An 18,267-nucleotide genomic window follows, 5' to 3' on the forward strand; every position below is an offset into this window, starting at 1 on the left:
CATGTTTTGAGGCATCAAGGGATCACAAATTTAGCATTGGAGGGCAGCGTGGAGGGTAAAAATCGTAGAGGGAGACCAAGAGATCAATACACTACGCAAATTCAGAAGGATGTAGGTTGCAGTAGGTACTGGGAGATGAAGAAGCTTGCGCAGGATAGAGTAGCATGGAGAGCTGCATCAAACCAGTCTCAGGACTGAAGACCACAACAACAACCGTGAATATCAAGAATTCGGTAAAACATCAAATCTCCGGCATCGCTGAGACCGGAGAAAGATCCTGCAAGAACTGGACCAACGACGACTGAAGAGAATCGTTCGACGTGACAGAAGTGCTACTTTTCCGCAAATTACTGCATATTTCAGTTCTGTGCCATCAACAAATGTCAGCGTGCGAACCGTTCAACGAAACATCATCGATATAGGCTTTCGGAGACGAAGGTCCACTCGTGTACCCTTGATGACTGCACGACACAAAACTTTACGCCTCGCCTGGGCCTGTCAACGCCGACGTTGCACTATTGGTGACTGGAAACAAGGTGCCTGGTGGACGATTCAGGTTTCAAATTGTATCGAGCGGATGAACGTGTAATGGTATGGAGACAGCCTCATGAATCTATGGATCCTGCATGTCAGCAGGAGACTGTTCAAACTAGTGGAGGCTCTGTAATGGTGTGGGGCGTGTGCAGCTGGAATGATATGGGACCCATGATACGCCTAGATACGACTCTGACAGGTGACACGTACGTACGGATCCCGTCTGATCACCGGCATCCTTTCGTGTCCATTGTGCATTCCGACAGGGGCAATACCAGCAGGACAATGAGTCACCCCATTACAGAGTGGCTCCAGGAATACTCTTCTGAGTTTAAACATTTCCACCGGCCACCAAACTTCCCAGATATGAAATTGTTGAGCATATCTGGGATTCCTTGCAACGTGGAGCTCGGAAGAGATCTGAGCCCCTCGTAATCTAACGGATTTTATGGACAGCCCTGCAGAATTCATAGTGTCATTTCCCTTGAAACACGTATGTAACGTAGCAGCGATGGTGAGGCACGTTAAAATCTTTGACCAGAGAGCCTATTATCGTGGTTAGTATGCGCTTGACCGCGCGAGTGTTACGAGTAGTCTGTTAGTAGTAGTCGTGCGGTACAGTTGCGAGCGGTACGTGAGTAGCCGTCATGCAGAGCAGTCGGTCAGTAGTAGCAGCCCAGTGCGGTTGTGTGATGTAGTCTGTCGGCAACACTGGTCAAGATGCTGAATGAGGTATACTGTTAATTAAGATAATCATCAGATAATGTAAAGTTTATTTATTGTAATTAATCTCCAACAAGTCCCCCAATAATAATTTTGATTTCAAAAGCATTTTTCAAAAAATATGTATTTTATTGAACTAACGATTTCGTTCCACTTCCCTTAAAAGTCTCAGTTAAATTATAAAAAAAAGGAATATTATTATTTACAATGCAGTTCCTCCGAGCCGTGCGCAAGAATAAGAGCAGAAATTTGACTAGCTGTTACAATGAGGTAAGAATTTAATTCTGATTTTTGCACAGGGCCAAAGACCGATATTTCGGTGTAATTGAATTAACATTATCGGTGAGATTTTGTTGTCACTGAATTGACTTTAATTTTTTTTGTGAAGAGCTTACACCAGAGTCAGATTGCGAATTTCACATTTTTGTTGCCTTTGTTAGTATATTTCATTGCAGGGAGGTTATGCTTCTTGGCTCCATTTCTATTAAATACTGTCTTTAAAATTTCAGTGGAGAGGTTACACTTAGCGCAATGTCCATTAGCATTTCTATATAATATTGTCTTTTTAAAATTTTGTGGGGAGGTTACACTTGGCGACACCCAGTCCAGGATCGTATTTCGTTGAGAATCTTTTGAACGACAGTCAGATATCTGCTCTTATTTGCTTAAATATAATTAGGATTTGGCGCAACGCTTTTATTAACTTGTGACTTTCTTTCTACAGGTCAACGGCAATTCGTTGCTTTGTTGTATTTGTGTGTTGCTTTTGCATTGTGCTTATTTATTTTGTGAATAATTTTGACTATTGTTAAAATGCCGCGAAAGACTGTGAATAGTGTATCGCGAGGTATTATGAATGAAATTACCGACCCAAACAACTTTACCGATAGGACATGTGACACGCAGTGTAATGATGACAATCCTGCGTTCACTAACAATCACTGCATTACAACCACTGATGATGACTTTTATCTTAATGATGAACAAACGAACTCAATTGTCTCGTCTGTTAATTTGACGACAATTGATGACGCGGGACGCTCTATTGTAATGAGCGCTGCCGAGCTTAACACACCCGATTTGGAAAATTTAAGTGACGAACAGACAAATTTGTCTAATGAAAATGAACAGGATACACAGAGTACGACGGATTTATTTAATTCCGAAATAGTGAGTGACAGTGTACATCCGACTGATAATCCTTTTTGTAAATTGCAAAATGACCAAATGGTCACACAAAGCGCGACAACTGCAGGTACACCATTAAACAGTACTGAGAATAGAAATGCTAATTTTGGTTCGGATCAAATTATGACACTATTGCTGCAACGAATTAACCAAATTGTGGAAAAACAAGACAACAGTAGTAAAGATTTCAAACAACAATTTAGTGAACAGGATAAAAAATTTAATAAAATTGATGAAAATTTCAAACAACTTAGGGAAGATAACAAACAAGATAACGAAAAACTCAAACAATACTTAAATGAAAAATTAGACGACAATTCCAGACAGCTTAGTGAACAAATTAGAGCCGTTGCCGCGCAGTGCCATGACACTAAGGAACAGTTGCGCGTGGAAATTGAGGCTTGTTCACGAAAAAATAGCGAAGAAATTAAGTCTGTTGCGCAAGAATTAAGAGAAATGCAAACAGCCGCAACAGAAACACTCAGAGACGAAATTAGCGGAGTCGCTAAACAATGCTCTGAAAAAGCTACACAATTACGCGACGAGTTTAAAGCAATGACGGTAGAACTTTCGCGCACAATGGACGCAAAGATAGACGCGAAATTCGAACAACAGAATACTCAGATTGACGAACGCTTTAATCTTCACATACAAAACAGTGATACGCGTTTCCGCAAATTTATTCAGGATCAAAACAAAGTAAAACGACAAGTAATGGAAACAATCACAGCACAGAGACAGGAAGACAAACGTAAAATGTTTGCGAAGGCAAAAACGTATGTAGACAATAATATTACTACAGTGTCCGACAAAATTAATACCATAGAACAGTTGAACGCGGAATTACGGGATGAAATTTCTGATCTTATATTAAAAACAGATACACACACAGTAAATATTCAAACAGTGACAGACAGATTCGAACAATTAGATCTAACACAGGATTGCGATGTCATCAAAGCTGATGTTAAAAAACTGAGCGAAACTACGCGTAAGTTGCAAAAACAGATTAATGCGTCTGATTCTAAAACCGATGATCAGGTTAAAATACTGACTGAAAAATGTGATGAATTGGCCAGTCGTATTGATGTTATCGAAAATACTAATGACAATAAATCAGACGATACTGCACCGGTTTCATTTAACCAAACACCTGAATTTCAAAATTTACAGCAGACAATTAATGAGATCGATTCATCTAACAACACGTTGCGTAGAAAGTTATCGAGTTTACAACAAGAAGTAACAGAGATGAAAAGTATTTCAGTTAATAACATACCACAACAGACGCCACTTTATGAACATTTGTCAGAGTCACGCAGCGTGTATAATGTGAACAATTTACAGAGACTACGCGAATTAAAATCCGAAAAGCTACCCGACTTAAAATCTGAAAAGCTACGTAACTTGAAGTACGAAATGACACAGACAAACAAATTCACACACAAACCTGAACGTGTTCTCGAACTGAGTGACGAGAACGTAGATTTCGAGCAATTTGCATTTGTAAGAAAATCTAAGGAATTTAACAATGACAGCGTACAGGTACACGCTTTGCACTGTATGCGACAATTTATTTTTTTGCTTTCACCGCTATTGCCTGTAATGCAGAAACTAGCTTTGAACCAGATGCGACAATTTGCTATTGTATTTTCATCAGCATTACATATTATGCAGAAACTGGAATTAGCAAGAATACAACAATTTGCTTTTGAATTTTTACCGCTATTGCTTGCAACGCAAAAGCTAAAATTTATTTGCAGTGCGTAATAGTCCTCAGGGGATTCATTACGCTTTAATGAATATGTGCCGTAGCGAGCATAGGGCCCCGAGCTGGAGTAGTGCTGTTTCATCTTTAGTTTTCTGCACTGCTGCCTTCTCTTCTACTATCCTTTATATCTATCAAAACTGCTCTTTAACTATTGCTCTACCTAGTATTAAGAAACGTGTAATGAAAACCCGATCAGACAAATTTTTTACTGAAAGTGACAATTTTCATTAGGCACTCCAGAATCAGCGTAATTTTAATAACAGATAAAATCGTAATCATCAGTATGTGTAAAATTAACAGCAAACGCATTTTTTGTAACAATAGACATTTTCACCACAATAGCATGAAAGTCAACCGCTTAGCATACGTAACCAACAATGTAATGCACAAGGTCAACCAGGCTTTAATGTTCCGCCGCGAGCACGTATAGTCCATGATACCACAAATAGTAACGTACGGCAGCAAGGAAACAACTACGTACAAAGAAGACAGTATTTCAATTCCTATCGTAATGCACCGTATAGGAATGACTTTCACGACAGACGTAAAAACGATGAGCACAATTATCAGCATACATCTAACAACAGTCGATCTTATGAGCAGCAACAACATCAGCAACAACAAATAATCATGAATGAAACAGACTATAGGTGTCATCGATAGCGTAATACGTCAGTAAGAAATAACAGAACAGTTCGTATAGTGGATATGCCACAGCATCCTCCCGTAAATAATAGCACGTACGACAGAATTTGACCAGACACAGTACAGATTGCATATTACAGTAACGCAAACATTACTTTTGACACGCAGAATTTTGTTCACGAGAATGTTATTTGAAACATGCTTTGTTGAATGCTCCACTGTTATCGCACCCAGATCTTACCAGAAATTTTTCCATTGCCACCGACAGTTCCAATACCGCTTTAGGCGTACACATTTTCCAGGAAATTGAAGAAGATGGTTCTACAGTAATCAAAAACGTCGCATTTGCAAGCCGCATTTTATCACCTGCTGAACGAAATTATTCTGTTACAGAACTTGAAACATTATGTGTTGTATGGGCTTTTACGAGATTTAGGCACTTTCTTTATGGCAGACATACCACCGTTTACACAGACCACAGAGCAATACAATTTTTACTTTCGGCTAAATTCACTCACGACAGATTAAGCAGATAGAAACTTTATTTACAAGAATTTAATTTTACGATTGTTCACATTCCCGGCACACAAAATGTTATAGCAGACGCACTATCCCGTTCTCTGAGCAACAATCAGCAAGACGTAGCAACCAACTTCTGCAAAACAAATTTCAGTGTCATGTACATTCAGCAAGTTGCATTTGAAAACTTTATTTCATCGTCAGTACAGGACATAGCAAAAGAGCAAAATAAAAACAACGTGTGGAAAGAAATTAAACACCTTTGGCTAGATAAGAATAATGTTACGATTAGAAACCACTACACTGTACGCAATGACATTCTGTTTCGCCGCTCTCATCCTGACAGCAACAATTGGTTACTATGCATTCCTGACGAACTGGTCAACAAATTAATCTGGTACACTCATTTAAGTTACGCACATTACTGAGCACGAAAATGTTTTCTTATACTGAGACAGAACTGTTATTTTACTAACATGGAGAAACGTATACGACGAGTTTTAGAGTCTTGTAAAATTTGCCAGAAAGCTAAATCAGACACCACTTCACATATTCCTCCTTTATATCCCATTGTACCTGTTAAATTAAGACACATGGCCGTTGTAGATATTTTTGGTCCGATTCCCAGAACTAACAGAGGTTTTTGCTACATCTTTGTCGCTGTTGAGCTCACTTCAAAATTTGTTACTTTCACTCCGTTACGCAAAGCTACTGCTAAAACTGTTTCGAAAGCATTTGTAAAACATTTTCTATTTCATGTAGGGCATGTGATGAAAGTAATTTCTGACAATGGATCACAATTTCGATGTAGCGTATGGACACGCATCTTACGAGCTAGAAACATTTCTCCGATTTATATATCCAAGTACCACGCTTCTTCGAACCCCTGTGAAAGATTAATGAAAGAAATTGGTAAACTGTGTAGAATATACTGCCACAAAAGACATATTGATTGGGATACACACATACTCTCATTCCAAGATGTAATTAATTCCATTCCAAATGAATCCACTATGTTATCTCCGTCTGTTATACTGAAAAACGTTGAACCACCAAACAAAATTAAAGAATTAGTAAACTTCCCTAAATGTCGTCGACTAAGACACCACGAAATAATTGACATTGCGCTGAACAACATCAAACGTGCCGCAGAGCGCCGGAGAAGACAGCAAAAACAGGTTTGTAGACGCCGAGACTTTCACGTTGGACAGAAAATATTAGTACATACACACTATTTATCCAGCAAATTAAAAGGTAAGTGCAGTAAATTTGAACTTCTATACGCAGGTCCATATCGGATTCGCAGCATCCCTCACCCCAATGTTGTACACTTCGAAACTTTGAGAACCAGAAAATCGAAAGGCAATCACCATATCTCAAACATTAAACCGTTTATTAAATGAAGACACTTTATGATTCAACACACTATGATGTCATTTACTAATGCAATTATATTCACCTGACTAATTACTGATGATTATCGTATTTTTTCTTGGCAAGTGCCCGGCAAGGTAAGGTTAGCAGGTCGCTTTTCTTGTCGTTACACATCAGACCGTGCAAATTTTCCATCTTTTTTGTGTGTATGATTGTATTCCAGTTTTGTTTATATGCACTGTGAAATAGTTAAGATATAACACACACCAGTTGACTTTGACATTTTTTTTGCCTTATGACATCTCAACATCGTGACTGTTTTACATTTTTTGCTGCTGCATTGTATTATTCTGTGTACATTTTTGCATCTGAACACTGTCAATGTCTTTGACATATTACGTTTTCTGTCATGTTATGCTGTGTGGTTAATTATGTTACCATAAACCAGTGATTATCTACTGGGTATATGATTTAAATGCAAGACATTAATCTTTGTTCATCAATTTCAGAAAGAAATGATGCGTGTAAAGGAAATAAATTACACAGAAATGGGAATTTCACCTACGGAATAAACGATAGAAGATGCAATAACTTTATGAGGAAGAGTAAATGGATCAGGATTAACAAGCATTAACAAGAATATACTATACTCATCGTAGAATAGCAGTCTTAACTAATATTTTCTTTCAGAATACAAGGTGATTGATGCAGGCTGTCAGACAGAACTACACATCTTAGTTTTAGTGATGAAATATGCTAGAGATAAGGAATAGTTGTGTAATGAGTAATGAAGTGATTTTTTTTGCAGATGATAATGAATGCTGATGAATAATGATGAAGAATATGCTGTTATGAATAATGAAGTTTTTCTCTACAGGTGATAATAATAATGAAGTTTTGATGATATGGATAATGAAGTTTTCTTTACAGATGAGGATAATGTTGAAGTTATGTATTTATGTTATGTAGTTATTTAAGTATTTGTTGCAGTTTGCTTTGACAGCAGGTGTTATATTGCATAGTCGGATGACGGAAAGTTTTGGAAAGGACAGCTATGGAACACATTTTTATACACATTTCACTACTTGTTAATTCGAAGTTCACTACTTTTCAGCAAAGTGTGCGTTTCTTCTTTCAGGTCAATAATCCATTTTGTATTTTTTCCAAGAGATGCTTGTCATGATACTTACTAAACCTGTTACTTATTATACCTGTTCTAGTACTTGCATTTTTATTTTTTACCCATTTGTGTCTATCATTTATAAATGTGATCACATATACTGCCTTGTTACATAACCTTGCTACAGCTGACTCATGACGAATGACGTTACCTATCCTCATTTGCAGCAATAGGTCAAAGCAAATATTATTATGCCTCAGCAATTAATTATCGATCCCAATGCAATGCATTGCTAACAAAAAAAAATGTATTACCAGTCCCACATAATGTCACTAGTTTACGATAATTCTGAATAATACTGATTAGCTCTGAATAGTATGTCACTTCAGTAATGACTTCTTAATGATACAAAAAAATATATGTATAAAATAGTGCTTTGTAACTGGCTAATAACTGCCACTGTTTATTGTAATGAGACTACTTATAATGCCCATGATTATTAATGCTATGACTGTAATTAACTGATTTTTAATAATGACTTCGTAATGATCTGAATAATACTGAATGAGGAACAATGTTTTATTCTATTCAATACTTGCTGGCCACTGAGTGCCAATAATTAATGTCACTCAATGAATTGTCATTAATTATGCCATTAATTAGCTCTTGTTTTCAATGCTATGCTTTGTAACTGGAAATGAATGCGATTGTTTCATAATGCTTTGTAATTAGGAAAAGGCTAATGATTCTTACTATATTGAAATGACAAATGATTAATTAACTATGCTTTATAATTGGGAAAGAATGTGATTGTTTAATAATGCTTTGTAATTAGAAGGCTAATGATTCTTAATTATGCTTTGTAATTGGAAATGAATGTGATTGTTTCATAATGCTTGGTAATTAGAAGAAGGCTAATGATTCTTAATTACTGTTTAATAATGCTTTGTAATTAGGAGAAGGCTAATGATTCTTACTATATTGGAATGACACATAATTAATTAACTGTGCTATACTTTGTAACTGGAAAAGAATGTGATTGTTTCATAATGATTTGTAATTAGGAAAAAGCTAATGATTTTTACTATATTGAAATGACAAATGATGCTATGCTTTGTAATTAGAAGAAGACTAATGATTCTTACTATATTGAAATGACAAATGATGCTATGCTTTGTAATTAGAAGAAGGCTAATGATTCTTAATTATGCTTTGTAACTGGAAAAGAATGCGACTGTTTAATAATGCTTTGTAATTAGGAAAAAGCTAATGATTATTGCTATTGGAATGACAAATGATTAATTAATTATGCTATGCTTTATAATTGGGAAAGAATGTGATTGTTTAATAATGCTTTGTAATTAGGAGAAGGCTAATGATTCTTAATTATGGTTTGTAACTGGAAAAGAATGTGATTGTTTAATAATGCTTTGTAATTAGGAGAAGGCTAATGATTCTTAATTATGCTTTGTAACTGGAAAAGAATGTGATTGTTTCATAATGCTTTGTAATTAGGAGAAGGCTAATGATTCTTACTATATTGGAATGACAAATAATTAATTAACTATGCTATACGTAGTAACTGGAAAAGAATGCGATTATTTAATAATGCTTTGTAACTAGGAAAAGAAGGTTACTGATTCTATGTAAAACAATTCATGAACATTTTTCTGTAATACTACATACTTGGTACAGAAATGTTCAATAACTGGGCTATGAATGCCACAAACTACTTAATGTCCTTCATCTCATGAGCTAACTACCCTGAATTACTGCAATGTCCATTTGTCCTGTCTATCCTAGTGATCATGGAGCACTATCTTTGGTTTTGCACTAATTCTACGTTGGTGTGCCTTGTAAGAGCGTGGTGTTGACACGACATGCTGTCCACCACCGTGAGCGATGAAGACGTTATTATGGTCCCACTGTTTGGTGTACCTAGTGTACTGCCAAAATGAGAACATGGAACATTACTACGACAGTTCAGTGTCTTGGCTACACTGATAAATTCTGATGGGAAAAGAACTTCAAATTGTGTCACTTGGTGTTGTACTTCTGTGGAAAGATATGGACTTTCAGAACAGCTGTGTGCAATCTAAAGTGCTACAACCATGATGCAATCCTTCCCTTTCCTATCCTAATTCTTGTCACATAGTGAAAATCATTTTTTTGCTAACATCATTTATGTTCATGGCTATACATTTTTTTCGATTGGCTGAACTCCAGTGCGAGTACACTTATGCCACTTGTCGATATGATTTTTTTTGCCATTATGTTTATTTATTGCGAAAATGCTAAAGACATTTTTTTTTTATTTGTTCTGAAGTACAGTATATGTACACTCTTGTCTTTTATATTGTATATACATTTTTTATTTTTTTGATGATATGTTCTGAACTACAGTGCATGTGCACTTATGTTAGGTATTAATATGTTTTCTACTGAACTTCAGTGCCTGTGCACTTTTCTCATCTTTCAATATGATTTGTACTCATTCTGTATGTTCAGTACTTCAGTGTATGATTTTTTTGCCATTCTGTTTATGCTAAAGAATTTTTTCAGTGCCTGTGCACTTCGTTTTCTGTCAAATAATTTGTATATACAGTTTTCTGATTTACTACTACGTTTTGTAATCACATTTTGTCTTTGTCTGATATATTTTGTACTCGGTGCGTGTGCACAACATTTAATTTATGTACTAAATTTGAATATTCTGTAGATTGTAAAAATTTCTTGCGATGGCAAGTCCAAATGACTCACCATCGCTGCCAAATTTTTGCCCCCCCAGTGGAGGGTTATGAAACACGTATGTAACGTAGCAGCGATGGTGAGGCACGTTAAAATCTTTGACCAGAGAGCCTATTATCGTGGTTAGTATGCGCTTGACCGCGCGAGTGTTACGAGTAGTCTGTTAGTAGTAGTCGTGCGGTACAGTTGCGAGCGGTACGTGAGTAGCCGTCATGCAGAGCAGTCGGTCAGTAGTAGCAGCCCAGTGCGGTTGTGCGATGTAGTCTGTCGGCAACACTGGTCAAGATGCTGAATGAGGTATACTGTTAATTAAGATAATCATCAGATAATGTAAAGTTTATTTATTGTAATTAATCTCCAACAAGTCCCCCAATAATAATTTTGATTTCAAAAGCATTTTTCAAAAAATATGTATTTTATTGAACTAACGATTTCGTTCCACTTCCCTTAAAAGTCTCAGTTAAATTATAAAAAAAAAGGAATATTATTATTTACAATGCAGTTCCTCCGAGCCGTGCGCAAGAATAAGAGCAGAAATTTGACTAGCTGTTACAATGAGGTAAGAATTTAATTCTGATTTTTGCACAGGGCCAAAGACCGATATTTCGGTGTAATTGAATTAACATTATCGGTGAGATTTTGTTGTCACTGAATTGACTTTAATTTTTTTTGTGAAGAGCTTACACCAGAGTCAGATTGCGAATTTCACATTTTTGTTGCCTTTGTTAGTATATTTCATTGCAGGGAGGTTATGCTTCTTGGCTCCATTTCTATTAAATACTGTCTTTAAAATTTCAGTGGAGAGGTTACACTTAGCGCAATGTCCATTAGCATTTCTATATAATATTGTCTTTTTAAAATTTTGTGGGGAGGTTACACCCTCCAGCACTACTTCAAACATTAGTCGAGTCTATGCCACGTTGTGGCACTTCTGTATGTTCACGGGAGGCCTACACGATATTAGGCAGGTGTACCAGTTTCTTTGGATCTTCAGTGTCGTAAATGCATCTGTATGAATCACCCAATGCCACCTCCGAAGGCGTGCCTGGACAAGTCCGACTGACTGCTACAACGACATTAAGAACTCTCACCGACAAGAAGTAGAAATCACCAATCAATTACAACGTTTAAAAAAACAACCTTCTTTCAACGCGTAATGTCCGCTTTAGCATTATCAGTACCACAGTCATAATAAAACAGTTCCTTTAGACGGATAGTCCAAAGAAGTAGGCGGAAACCGCAGTTCACTTCTGAGGGCTAACGCTGTGTTCCCAACAGAAAAATATTTAACACTTCGCGCTACGACCCAGTTCTACCATACACCACATCGGCGCCTGACACACAGGAGATGTTACGTTAAGTCATTCCCAGAGCCAAATGTCGGTATTTGCTTGCCCCAAGCACTCCGAGCTTCTCACAGAGGACGGTCCGCCGACGACGTGGAGACGTGTTGCAGGCCAGCGCCACCACAGTTCGCGGTCGCGCAGATGGGCGCGCGAATTCGAACCGCCGAAACGATGAACATCCGGCACTGCGCTATACTGCAGTCCTCTACGTATCGCTCCGATAGTTCCTGCCAAGACAAGATTAGACAAAGTACAGATTACACAGAGACTTTTAAGCAGTCATTCTTTCCGCGCACCACACTGGAATAAAACGGGATTAAGCCCAAATACGTGGTAGACTCGCAAGTGCCCACTCCCATGCACTTCACAGTTGTTGCAGAATATATAAGCAGGTATAAACTTAAATATAGATGAAAATATGGATGGATGCCTAAACGGAATTAATAACAATTACAAATTACGAGGCCGTGCTCAGAAGTAACGCCTTTGATTTTTAATGTGAAAACAATCAAAGCTTTTAAAATTAAAAAACAACTTTATTAACATTCTGCATCTTTATTCTTCATGTTTACATACTTATTTCTCAACATAGTAAACCTGGCGACGGACGCAGTTCTTCGAACAACTTGTTGATTGTGTCACTGTAGAATGTTTGACTTTGTTGACGGCGTCACAGCCTCACATCTGCTTCCACCGCTTCGTCACTATCAAAGTGCAGTCCTCGAAGGTATTCTGTAAGTTTTGGAAACGACGAAAATCGGAGGGGTCAAAGTCGGGACAGTACGGAGCCGATAACAGTGAAACCTACGTGTCGGATTGTTGCAGATACCGCAGCACACGTGAATCGTTCGGCACTGTCATGCTGAAGCAGAGGGTGCTCCACGTACGGATGAAATCTGCGAATTCGGAACTCGATTACAGCGCACTGTTTCCCACGCACGAGCGTAGTTACGTTCCACGCTACAATTCGCATCCTTCTAACGGCAGAGGGTTGAAAATACGTAAACTCGAAGAATAAAGATATAGAATGTTAATAACGCTAGTTCTATTTAAAAAGGATTTTCACATAAAAATTTCAGAGACATTGTAACTTTTCTACTAGTTTATTTTCGTGAACTGGAACTGCAGTAAACTACTATTCTTTACACTCTTGTATCTGTGTTGTCTTGAACAATACAAATGGTGTAGTAAGGAAAAGCTATCTGATGAAAAATGAGTCGCCAAACCAGCTGTATAACTATGTTTTAATTAACTTTGCCAAGGTGATTGGAAATCTTACCCGTATATTAAATAAGCTTCCTTCGAAATTCTGTTGTGTAGTATAATGAAGTGCTACAACGCGTGACGTCACAATACGTGACTTGCAATTCCAACACACAAAGTTCACACAGTGAAACAGCACATAAAATTACTAAACAAATTACGAAAGAGTAAACTGCAAAAATGTTTTTATAAAAATGCCCCGTGAATTTGCATACGCAAAACTGAATAACAAATTTGTAAACATTGAATAACGCACACGCAAGTGTAGCATGCACTGTGAAAGTAGAATGTTTGCATTAGAAATGAAACTGAAACAAACTTGACTAAACAGATTCTGATAATGAATTTTGAAAAAGAAAAACTGACTCTATGATATAACTCTAGCCTAATGATACTGTAAAACTGGTCCTAACAAATTTCGTATGGCTCATTGTGGCAACGGAAACTTGGTACAGATCGAAATGATGAACGTAACATATGCAGCAGCAACAAGCGAGCTAAATGGGAAGCAGAAAGCCCTTCGCGACTGCAATGCAAGGACGTGGAACTAGCCTAAACGCCGGCCGAAGTGGCCGTGCGGTTAAAGGCACTGCAGTCTGGAACCGCAAGACCCCTACGGTCGCAGGTTCGAATCCTGCCTCGGGCATGGATGTTTGTGATGTCCTTAGGTTAGTTAGGTTTAAGTAGTTCTACGTTCTAGAGGCTGATTACCTCAGCTGTTAATCCCATAGTGCTCAAAGCCATTTGAACCATTTGGAAATAATAGTTCACAATTCATCCTACTTTGTATCTCTGTGCTCTGCAAGCCATTTCCATCAGCTCAGTAGCGAAGGTAACACGGACATCTGTCACTAGCTGCTCTTAGAATGCCCTACTGGAACGACAATGCTACTAGCTTGTACACAGAACGTCTGCGGCGTAACATATCAACTATTGAAAACTACTGTTTCAAAAATATTCAGTATATAGATATGAAATAATACCGAATAAAAAAAAATGGTTCAAATGGCTCTGAGCACTATGGGACTCAACTTCTGAGGTCATCAGTCCCCTATAACTTAGAACTACTTACACCTAACTAACCTAAGGACATCTCACACACCCATGCCCGAGGCAGGATTCGAACCTGGGACCGTAGCGGTCGGGCCGTTCCAGACTGTAGCGCCTAGAACCGCTCGGTCACTCTGGCCGGCAATGTTCAAATGGGTGTGAAATCTTATGGGACTTAACTGCTAAGGTCATAAGTCCCTAAGCTTACACACTACTTAAGCTAAATCATCCTAAGGACAACACACACACCCATGCCCGAGGGAGGACTCGAACCTCCGCTGGAACCAGCAGTCCATGACTGCAGCGCCTTAGACCGCTCGGCTAATCCCGCGCAGCCCAACACCGAATAACAACGAAGATTAAATCGTTTTCCATGAGTACAAAAAATTAGCTAAAAAACTTACAGCATTAGTTTTCAGCACGCTCTCGTATATTTCATGACGGTTTCTTGGAAAGTAAGTATAACATTAACGTCACGTATTGCCATTAGGCGGTATGTGTTCCACATTAAATCTCATACAGCCGCCACTCGATAACATACTCATTCACGTACCCACATTTGTACGTCTGTATTGCTCCAAATGTGTACTTTCGCCATCGAAAACGAAAAATCACCAAAAAAAGTTGTGTCATTGGAGTTGGGGGGGGAGGGGCTGAGATTGTGTTACATCCTGACAAAGTTATGTCCCTGCAGCACTCCCCCAGCTTCACGTGGCAGCTTTCCTGCTTGCAAAGCGTTTGTTTTGCACCGATCAGCTGAGTACGGGACCTGTCGCGGGGGCGGGGGCGGGGCCCCAAGCACCGTTTTCGGCCGGTCTGCGCAGCTAGCGCCCCAGGCGAACAGGCCGGTCCGTATCGCACGCTGGGATCACGCCCACCTCGAGCCTTGACCAGCAACCGGCAGGCCGTACCTCGCTGTCTGCGCCGCCAAGGCCGAGCCGAAGCAGCAGTGAGCAGTGGTAAGCGAGGCACGCCGCTAGCGGACCGCCCTCACCAGGAAACGGGGGCGAGCTGCTGCCCTCAGGGCTCTTGCCACCGATGTTACATTTGGGGTAAATGTTGTACATTAGACACCCTATATTACTGACGCTTTACAGTCAGTATCAGTCTGTACATGCCGTAAAGAAATGTTCATTTCGACAGGTGGCAGCATTCATCAAAACAAGAAAAACAAGTCTATCAAATATGGGTTGGGAAAAACATAGTTTCTGAGATCCGAACCATCGATTTTCCACCTAATTCCACTTCCAGGTCAATTCGCTTTCTTCAGTTGTTATACCAATGAGAAGACTCCACTGTCACTCCTTCCGATTCACAACATTTATCATCTTCAAATTTCCTTAGGTGTGAGAATAGAGGGAAGTCAGTGGTTGCCGAATATGGTGAAAAGAGTGACCTGACATACTTAGGCGGCAGTTATTTCACACACCTTTAATCACTTAAAGTCCAGTACCACATTTTGCTCTTTTTCACTAGATCCGTCTGTCGTCGCAGTTTTGGGACTTTAATCACACGGATTGTCTGTACGACCAAATCGAATGTAATTATCTATTCATTAATTGCTGGAAATGGAAAAGAAGAGTGTTTATAAATTGTTAACAGCGTTACATGTATCTCCATTGGCAATCCATAACAAGTAAATAAATAAATGTTATTTTAACATATAAAAGTTACTTTGGTGCATTAGTTCAGTTTATCCATTTGAGATAAACACATCTACGTCCACATCTGTGTGACTTATCTGTAGTTCACAATCATGTAGCTGGCAAAAGTTTCATCGACAACCTTCAGACTATGTCTGTACCGTTATAGTCTCAGACAGCACGAGGGGAAAAACGAACTCTTAAATCATTCTGTGCGAGTGTATACCTGTCCTTTTTTCCCCCTAAGATAAGTCTTTCCGCTCCCGGGATTGGAATGACTCCTTACCCTTTCCCTTAAAACCCACATCCTTTCGTCTTTCCCTCTCCTTCCCTCTTTCCTAATGAGGCAACAGTTTGTTGCGAAAGCTTGAATTTTGTGTGTATGTTTGTGTTTGTTTGTATGTCTATCGACCTGCCAGCGCTTTTGTTTGGTAAGTCACATCATCTTTGTTTAATATATATATATATATATATATATATATATATATATATATATATATATATGTGTGTGTGTGTGTGTGTGTGTGTGTGTGTGTGTGTGTGTGTGTGTGTGTGTGTGTGTGTCAATGAAGAGATGTATGTATGTACTTCCTGTTTTTTGCATTTTATGAACATTACTATAAATTTACGTACATCTGTATAATTTTAACTAGTATATTAACGCAATAATCTATTTGTCTTTGATTATTTTAAACTGTCGTATCTGGTATACTGTAAGATGACCTAGAGACAAATTAACAAATAACTGCTGTCAGAGATTATAAAGACCCTACAGGTAGAGAGCCCAGGCAGTACATTGTGGAGTTGGATGGAAGTATTTCAAAGCACGTAGTGAAAAGGAGGCGGGGACGTCCAACACTCTTTTTAATGCCGCATGTTCCACGTGTAAAATGGGGCCCGTTCTTAGATCACGCTATGGACAAGAACCCTGGCCCAGAAGCGGCAGCAATTATAAAAGCCCCGTTCACTGGTTGTTCCCCTCAGTCGGTACATTCCCGGACACGCCATTGTATAACGGAAACAGCCGAGCGACATGACGCCGATGCAAGGCGTAGAACCTGCACGGACCACGCCTCGCGTTTATAAGGAACAGTCTGACCTACTGAGCAGCAGGGCACGGCAAGCATTTCTGCCGCCGTCGAAATATATTGCAGCACATTTCAAGACTGAACCCCCATTCGACGAACGGATAACCGAGCAAAATATCCAGGGAAAACTTTCATTACGAGAAATACTGCGTCAGTAGCCGCCATTCTTGTTCTCGCCTGCGCCGTCAATACTCCTTTTCGAAGCGACAGAGAATACAACCAAAACCCTCTATACTTAAGGAGTAAATATGTCTCCATCTCCTCTTTTGCGTTAGTGACCTGCTGTGGGACTCCTTGTCGGAAAGAAAGCCATATATCCAAACTGTAAAATATATAGCACTGATACAGCCAATGGTAGTGCTAAATTTAATGTGTTGTGTGGTGGACATGGGCGTAGCAAGTGCTTATGGAGAAATGTGTGGAATCTAAATGAAGAAAACATTCATTAGTAGGCAAGACTTTTACTTAGGTCTGCTTTTTTTTCACTGTAATCGTCTTCTGTGGAGTAGGCTTCATACGAAAAAATTATATGTAAATATCGTACTCTTAGAAAGAGTGAAAGAATGCAAATGCACTCTAAGACAAAAACCTACTTACCACGAAGGAATCATCTGAATGGGACAGAAGTCGGTAGATGTGGTTTATATAAAAATACAAACAAATGATTACAATTTCATGGAAATTGGATGATTTATTCATGGCAAAGACCTTCACAAATTGAGTACGTCAGTAACGTGTTGGCCCACGTCTGACCCTTACGCAATTACTTATTCTGCTTGTCATTAATTGATTCCGTTGTTGAATGTCCTCCTGAGGGATATCGCGCCATATCTTGTCCAACTGACGCGTTAGATCGTCAAAATCCCGGCCTTGTTGCAGGCCCGGCCCATATTGCTCCAAACGCTCTCAACTGGGGAGAGAGCTGTAGAAAGTCTCGCCATGTGGCAGTGGGCACTATCTTGCAGGAATGTAAGCTCAGGATGACTTGCCATGAAGTCCATTGACACGGGGCACAGAATATCGTCATCCTCTCGCTGTGCTGTAAAGGTGCGGCGAATGACAACCAAAGGCGTCCTGCTACGAAATGAAACAGCACCCTAGAACATCGCTCCTGCTTGATACGCCGTATTGCGGGCGACAGTCGGGTTGGTAGCCCACCTCTGTCAAAGGCGTCTCCAGACAAGTCCCACTGAATGGAGGAGCATTGCATTGTTGAGAATTAGGTGGACCAATAAGGTAAGGAAGGAGACGGTAC

This window comes from Schistocerca serialis, chromosome 6, assembly GCF_023864345.2.
Source record: "Schistocerca serialis cubense isolate TAMUIC-IGC-003099 chromosome 6, iqSchSeri2.2, whole genome shotgun sequence".
Taxonomy (NCBI): Eukaryota; Metazoa; Arthropoda; class Insecta; order Orthoptera; family Acrididae; genus Schistocerca; species Schistocerca serialis.